Below are 7664 nucleotides of genomic sequence, written 5' to 3'. Positions count from 1 at the left end.
GAAATAGTCTCACTGTGGTTACCAGATACTGTGAGGGTTAAAGGTAGTGTCTCAAATCTGATACTGGGAAGATGACTACCATCTAAGGCGAACATGGGCGTAGGCTTGTCTAACTGTCTGAAAGGAATGTCATGTTTCCGAGCCCATGCTTCGTCCATGAAACAACCCTCAGCCCCAGAGTCTATCAAGGCACTGCATGTAGCACCGAACCGGTCCAGCGTAGATGGACCGACATAGTAGTACAGGATCTAGATGGAGAGACCTGAGTAGTAGCGCTCACCAGTAGCCCTCCGCTTACTGATGAGCTCTGGCCTTTACTGGACATGAATTGACAAAATGTCCATCAAATCCGCAATAGAGGCACAGGCGGTTGGTGATCCTCCGTTCCCTCTCCTTAGTCGAGATGCGAATACCTCCCAGCTGCATGGGCTCAGTCTCTGAGCCAGAGGAGGGAGATGGTTGCGATGCGGAGCAGGGAAACACCGTTGACGCGAGCTCTCTTCCACGAGCTTGGTGACGAAGATCTACCCGTCGTTCTATGCGGATGGCGAGAGCAATCAAAGAGTCCACACTGGAAGGAACCTCCCGAGAGAGAATCTCATCTTTGACCACTGCGTGGAGTCCTCCAGAAAACGAGCGAGCAGCGCCGGCTCGTTCCAGTCACTAGAGGCAGCAAGAGTGCGAAACTCTATAGAGTAATCCGTTATGGATCGATCACCTTGGCATAGGGAAGCCAGGGCCCTAGAAGCCTCCCTACCAAAAACTGAACGGTCAAAAACCCGAATCATCTCCTCTTTAAAGTTCTGGTAATTGTTTGAACAATCAGCCCTTGCCTCCCAGATAGCTGTGCCCCACTCTCGAGCCCGGCCAGTAAGGAGTGAAATGACGTAAGCAACCCGAGCTCTCTCTCTAGAGTATGTGTTGGGTTGGAGAGAGAACACAATATCACACTGGGTGAGAAAGGAGCGGCACTCCGTGGGCTGCCCGGAGTAGCAAGGTGGGTTATTAACCCTAGGTTCCGGAGGCTCGGCAGGCCAGGGAGTAACAGGTGGCACGAGACGAAGACTCTGGAACTGTCCAGAGAGGTCGGAAACCTGAGCGGCCAGGTTCTCCACGGCATGGCGAGCAGCAGACAATTCCTGCTCGTGTCTGCCGAGCATGGCTCCTTGGATCTCGACGGCAGTGTTACGAGCGTCTGTAGTCGCTGGGTCCATACTATGGTCGGATCCTTCTGTTATGCAGGTGAATGAGGACCCAAAAGCGACTTGGCGAAAACAGAGTCTTTAATCCAGTAAAGTAAATCTACAATCATAAAGCATAATTCCACTCGTAATGACGAGAACAGACTGGAGACTCGATCATGAACTGCAGGTTGCCTCGGGAAGGCACTTGAACGTAGCAGACTCAGACACCTGCTCACCACGCAGCATCTGAGGGAAACACGACACGACAGGGCGATACACAGACACAGCACGGTGAACAATAGACAAGGATCCGACAGGGCAGAAACGGAAAACAAGGGGAGAAATAGGGACTCTAATCAGGGAAAAAGATAGGGAACAGGTGTGGGAAGACTAAATGATTGATTAGGGGAATAGGAACAGCTGGGAGCAGGAACGATAGAGAGAAGAGAGAGAGGAAGGGAGAGAGAAAAAGGGGAACGAACCTAAAAAGACCAGCAGGGGGAAAACGAACAGAGGGAAAAGCAAAATGACAAGACAATATAAGACAAAACATGACAGTAGGTAAGCATTTCACAGTAAGGTCTACACATTTTGTATTCGGCACATGTGACAAATAAAGTTTGATTTGATTTCACACATAATATCCAGATACTGTTTGTTAGCACTTGGTGGTCTATAGCAACTTCTTACAAGAATGGGCTTTAGGTGAGGCAGATTAACCTGTAGTCATATTACTTCAACAGTTTAGACATGAGATCCCCTCTAAGATTTACTGGAATGTGGCTTTGAATAGAACCTTGTTTCTTAGGATACATATGTTAATGTGGGCTATTTTTAGCACTTTTCTGGGATGCTTGATGGTTTTGACTTTTTTTTTAGATTAGTTTTAATATTGCAGATAGATTGTGGATTCCATCAACATAATTGTCCACATCATTTCCAATCGTCCATAGGAAAAGCAGCCAACAAGTGCTGGGAACTCCTTCAAGACTGTTGGAAAATCATTCCAGGTGAAGCTGGTTGAGAGAATGCCAAACATGTGCAAAGGATGGCTACTTTGAAGAATCTCAAATATAAAATATATTTTGATTTGTTTAATACTTTTTTGGTTACTACATGTGTTATTTCATAGTTTTGATGTCTTCACTATTATTCTACAATGTAGAAAATAGTAAAAAGAAAGAAAAACGCTTGAATGAGTAGGTGTGTCCAAACTTTTCACTGGTAATGTATATAAATACATATATTTAAAAAAAAATCCTTCATTATTTTCCCGTTTTGATTGTTTTATATTAAAAGCAGTTCATATATAATTATGACAAGACTGTATGCATTATGACCACATAATAATACATCGTACATGTACGCATATAAAGTGCATATGACGTGTTTAAAAAAGTATATGCTTTATTATAGTGTAGTGTTACATAAAGTGCATATAAATGGTTAACATATTTTCATTATAACAATCAAATGTTGCAATACATAGATTAATTTTCCCCTGTGCGTTCCCTTCATCCTCCTCCTCTCCATCACATGAGGGCTTGCTTAGGTTGATCAGCCCGCCCCTGAGTCATGGCTGCCAATATGGCTGCCCCTCTCCTGCTGCCATCCTCAGAAACATGGAAAGTGAGTTTACATTTTGAGCCAGGATGGCCACAGTCTCCTTCAGCCGCTCACTAAACCTGGAGGAGACAGAAGGGAGAGAGTCAAGGATAGTCGAGAGAAGGTGTAGTATATTATTGGGACACAGGAATGGCGTTTAGATATGAATAGCAATAGAGGCAGAAATGATTAACAGTTTTGTAGACATGGTGTTGAGACAGGGTTAGCTTTGGTATGGGAGTTGTCTCTCCAGACATTTGCCTAGGTCTGGGTTTCCGAGACTTGTACGGGAGTACAGTGATAATTTTGGTCAATTGGGTTGACAAAAGGGAATACAAAATGCAAAATAGAGTTTAGGTAAGTTTGATTTATCCTTACTTGGGGTGTTCTGTATAGACAGAGCCATCCATCCCCACATTGATACATAGCTTGTCCAGTCCACGGCTGCCACGGATACAGTTGCCAATGGTTACCAGGCAAGCAGCGCACAACTTGGCAGCATGTTTAGACACCGCTTTGCACACCAAATACACTATCTCACAATCCTCAAGACTGAATGGCACCAGTCAGAATCCCCTGGACTTTCCTAGACACAGAAGGCACCAGACAGAGGGAATCAGTGGTCCAAAAAACATAACGCTATAAATAAATATTCTATAAACCAAGCAGTTTGTTCATGATAACTGGAGCTGTACTATAGTTGGGTAGCCACTCCCTGACTGAAATGTGAGTATGGTAGCTTTTTCCAAGACCATGATGTAGTACACTAGCCAGGGTACCAGTCTGTTTAGCTAACATTCCACTCCTTGTACCCAAGATTAGCAGATTAGATTGTTTAGTATGGCCAGGAGTAGAACAATAGATAAAAACAGACTGGTACCAGAATAGTGGTGCACAGTATGTCCCTGAAAATCTGAAGTAACCAATATCATTTAAAAGAGAGCTAGGGGGTGCCACCAAAAGTTTTGCCTAACAAAATCGAATTTGGTGACAAATTCTGTTGCACCCCAATTTCTTAGTCAATTAAGTAGCCAACCACATGAGAGTTAGTAGTCAGCTATTTAGCTGACTGTGTCAATGACTCACCCCAGGCCCTGTCATGGCACAAAAAAATACATATTCTTCAGTTACTCATAGAGACAGGCTCTAAAAGGATGCAAACAAATAACAAAGGCTGTTGACAATGTCTAATGTGTGACATCTCATATCAATATCAATATACCCTCTCGTATCAACATCAATATAGTAAACTGAGTCTCAAGGAGAAAATCATTTTAAAAGCATCACTTACTTTTCTATGTCTGAGATGTATTTGGTTTCAAATACAAATCCTTTGTCCACAGACAGCCTCTCAAAAAGCTTTAGCTGGTTCAGTTTCATCAAGACCAGTCTGGCTATCTCTCCCAGGTATTGTCCACCGATCATCTTCTCAAACCTGTGTAAAGTCACACATGTGCAGTGTCACAGATTCCTCCAATGTTCATAAGGGACAGGGCTGTTATTAATAAATATTACTTTGAATAGAGACATTTGCTGAGCTTCGCAATTCAGAGTCTTATCAAACTCAGTCCGGAGTAACTCTAAGGATCCGTCGTCTCCAAATCCCCCATATTCTGTGTTGATGCACATGCATCTGTCCTCCCCCTGCACTCTCTCTATAATCCTCATCTCCTCCATGTAGCACAGGTTGGCACCGGTACCTAGGTAGAACCTTAGGAGAATCACTTTGAAGCGGACTTCCTAGGTCCCATATCCAATGGATGCCCAACAGCGACCATTCCTCCATATAGAATATTTCCAGAGCCTTGATATTCTTCTTATGCGCTTCTGGACTGCCCTCTTAAATTCAAACCACAGGTTTTCAATTGGGTTCAAGTCCGGAGACTGAGATGGCCATTGCAAAATGTAGATTTAACCATTTATTTGTGGAACTTGATGTGTGCTTGTGGTTATTGTCTCGCTGGAAGATTTACTCGAGGCCAAGTTTCAGACTCCTGGCAGAGGCAACCAGGTTTTTGTCTAAAATTTCCTGGTACACAAATAGTGATAGAGAACAAACTATCACTATTGATCACACAATCACTATTGTATTATTTTCTCACTGAGACTTGAATAATGATTTAGCCAGTGGTGTTTCTAAGGTAGTGTGGTACTATACATACCGATGATGAAGCCAATCTCACACGGCAGCTCAACACATGTACCCACAGGTAATCATAGTTGCCACTGTGTTGTTCAGAATGGCCACTAGAAACAGAATCAAATCCTCCCAGCAAAGGAAAGAGGAGTAAGGCTAGGAGCTCATTTGGCAAAACATATACCAAACATTAGGAACACTTTCATCCCTACCGTAAATTGTGTTGGTGGATCTTTGATGTCATGGGGCTATTTTGCTTCCACTGATCCTGGGGCCCTTGTTAAGGTCAACGGCATCATGAACTTTACCAAGTACCAGAACATTTTTGCCAAAACCTGGTTGCCTCTGCCAGGAGCCTGAAACTTGGCTGCAAGTAAATCTTCTAGCAAGACAATAACCCCAAGCACATATCAAAATCCACAAAGAAATGGTTAAATCTACATTTTGCAATGGCTATCTCAGAGTCCGGACTTGAACCTGTGGTTTGAATTTAAGAGGCAGTCCATAAGTACAAAAGAAGGATATCAAGGATTTGGAAAGATTCTATATGGAGGAATGGTCTAAGATCCCTCCCAATGTGTTCTCCAATCTCATTAAACATTTTAGAAAAAGGCTCAGTGTCATTATACTCACAAGGGGAGGGTGCTGGTATATTGAAAACAGGGGATCCAATCATTTTTTAAAAACAACATCTATTTCTCTGAGCAATTGTATAAAACAATTTGAGCACACAATACAGATCAGTATTTGTATTATTTATTTGATACAATCTTTATCAATGCATCAAATAATTCCAGACCCCACTGTAAGTTCGTTACATAAGAACTCACCAGCTCCTTACTGTTGATGATATTCTGTAGCAGACAGATGACATTTTTTGCCCTCTTTGTCCTTACGCTCAAACCGCTTGGTCCATTTTTTCAACACAAACTGGAATTGAGAACCATATAAAAAAATAACACCTGTGTTACGTTCGTTTAAAGACGGATTGGACCAAGGTGCAGTGTGGTAGGTGAACATCATAAATTTATTAAATGAACACCAAAAACAAGAAAGAATAAATGTCAAATAAAGTTTTGTAGCGCTAACACAGCAACTAACCAAAAACAAGATACCACAAACTAAGGTGGAAAAAGGGCTACCTAAGTATGATCCCCAATCAGAGACAATGATAAACAGCTGCCTCTGAATGGGAACCATACTAGGCCAACAAAGAAATAGAAACATAGATTTGCCCACCCAAGTCACACCCTGACCTAACCAAATAGAGAATAAACAAGGCTCTCTAAGGTCAGGGCAAGACAGTACCCTCCACCCCCCCCCCCTCCCCTCCTTCAAGGTGCGGAAACCTGAACATATAGGGGAGGGTCCGGGTGGGAATCTCGTCTCGTTGGAGGCTCCGGTGCGGGACGCAGACCCCGCTCCGCTTGAGGCTCCCCCCACTTTGGTGGCGCCTCTGTTGCGGGGATCGGCGCCGGGGACTCCGGACCGTAGATCGTCGTCGCGGACTCTGGCCCGTAGATCGTCGTCCCGGACTCCGGACTGGGGACCGTCTCTGGAAGCTCCGGACCGGGAGCCGTCGCTGGAGGATCCGGACCGGGGACTGTTGCTGGAGGCTCCTGACTGCAGACCGTCGCTGGAGGCTTCGGGCCTTGGATCGTCACTGGAGGCTCCGGGCCGTGGATCATCACTGGAGGTCCCCGGACTGTGGACCGTCTCAGGAGATTCCGGACTGTGAATCATCTCAGGAGGTTCAGGACTGTGGACCGTCTCAGGAGGTTCCGGACTGTGGACCGTCTCAGGAGGTTCCGGATTGTGGACCGTCGTTGGAGGTTCCGGACTGTGGACTGTCTCAGGAGGTTCCGGACTGTGGACCGTCGTTTGAGGTTCCGGACTGTGGACCGTCGTTGGAGGTTCCGGACTGTGGACCATATTTAGAGGTTCCGGACTGTGGACCATCGCCGGAGGTTCCGGACTGTGGACCGTCACCGGAAGCTCTGGACTGGGAACTGTCACTGGAAGCTCTGGACTGGGAACTGTCGCCGGAAGCTCTAGACTGGGAAATGTCACCGGAAGCTTGGTGCGTGGGGCCGGCACTGGTGTTACCGGGCTGGTGACACGCACCTCAGTACGAGCATGAGGAGCAGCCACAGGACGTACTGGACTGGGGAGGCGCACTGGAGGCCTGATGCGTGGGGCAGCTACAGGTGGCACCGGGCTGGTGACATGCACCTCAGAGCGAGTGCAGGGAGGAGGCAAAGGACGTACTGGACTGGGGACACGTACTTCAGGGCGAGTACGAGGAGGAGACACAGGACGTACCGGACTGGGGAGGCGCACTGGAGGCCTGATGCGTGGGACCGGCACAGATTGCACCGGACTGGTGACACGCTCCTCCAAACGTCTACGTTGCCACATACTCCTCGCCAACTCCATTCTCCAGTATCCCTCCTCGCACTGTTCTATTGAATCCCAGGCGGGCTCTGGCACTCTCCTTGGGTCGACCGACCACCTCTCTACCTCCTCCTAGGTTGTCTCTGGTTCACACCTCGGCACCGCCGACCAAGCGGCCTCAAACCGCTTGGTCCATTTTTTAAACACAAACTGGAATTGAGAATCATATAAAAAAATAACACCTGTGTTACGCTCGTTTAAAGACGGATTGGACCAAGGTGCAGTGTGGTAGGTGAACATCATACATTTATTAAATGAACACCAAAAACAAGAAAGAATAAACG

General features: G+C 45.9%; 1 pseudogene; it reads right to left on the bottom strand.

The window, feature by feature from the left end:
• Positions 1 to 2481: 2481 nt before the first annotated feature.
• Positions 2482 to 7362, bottom strand: LOC123999781 (annotated as a pseudogene).
• Between the last annotated feature and the right edge of the window lie 302 nt (positions 7363 to 7664).

This window comes from Oncorhynchus gorbuscha, linkage group LG16 (assembly GCF_021184085.1).
Source record: "Oncorhynchus gorbuscha isolate QuinsamMale2020 ecotype Even-year linkage group LG16, OgorEven_v1.0, whole genome shotgun sequence".
In the NCBI taxonomy this organism is placed as follows: domain Eukaryota; kingdom Metazoa; phylum Chordata; class Actinopteri; order Salmoniformes; family Salmonidae; genus Oncorhynchus; species Oncorhynchus gorbuscha.
Note: the sequence above shows the minus strand (reverse complement) of the source record. Positions and strands in the feature narration are given on the sequence as shown.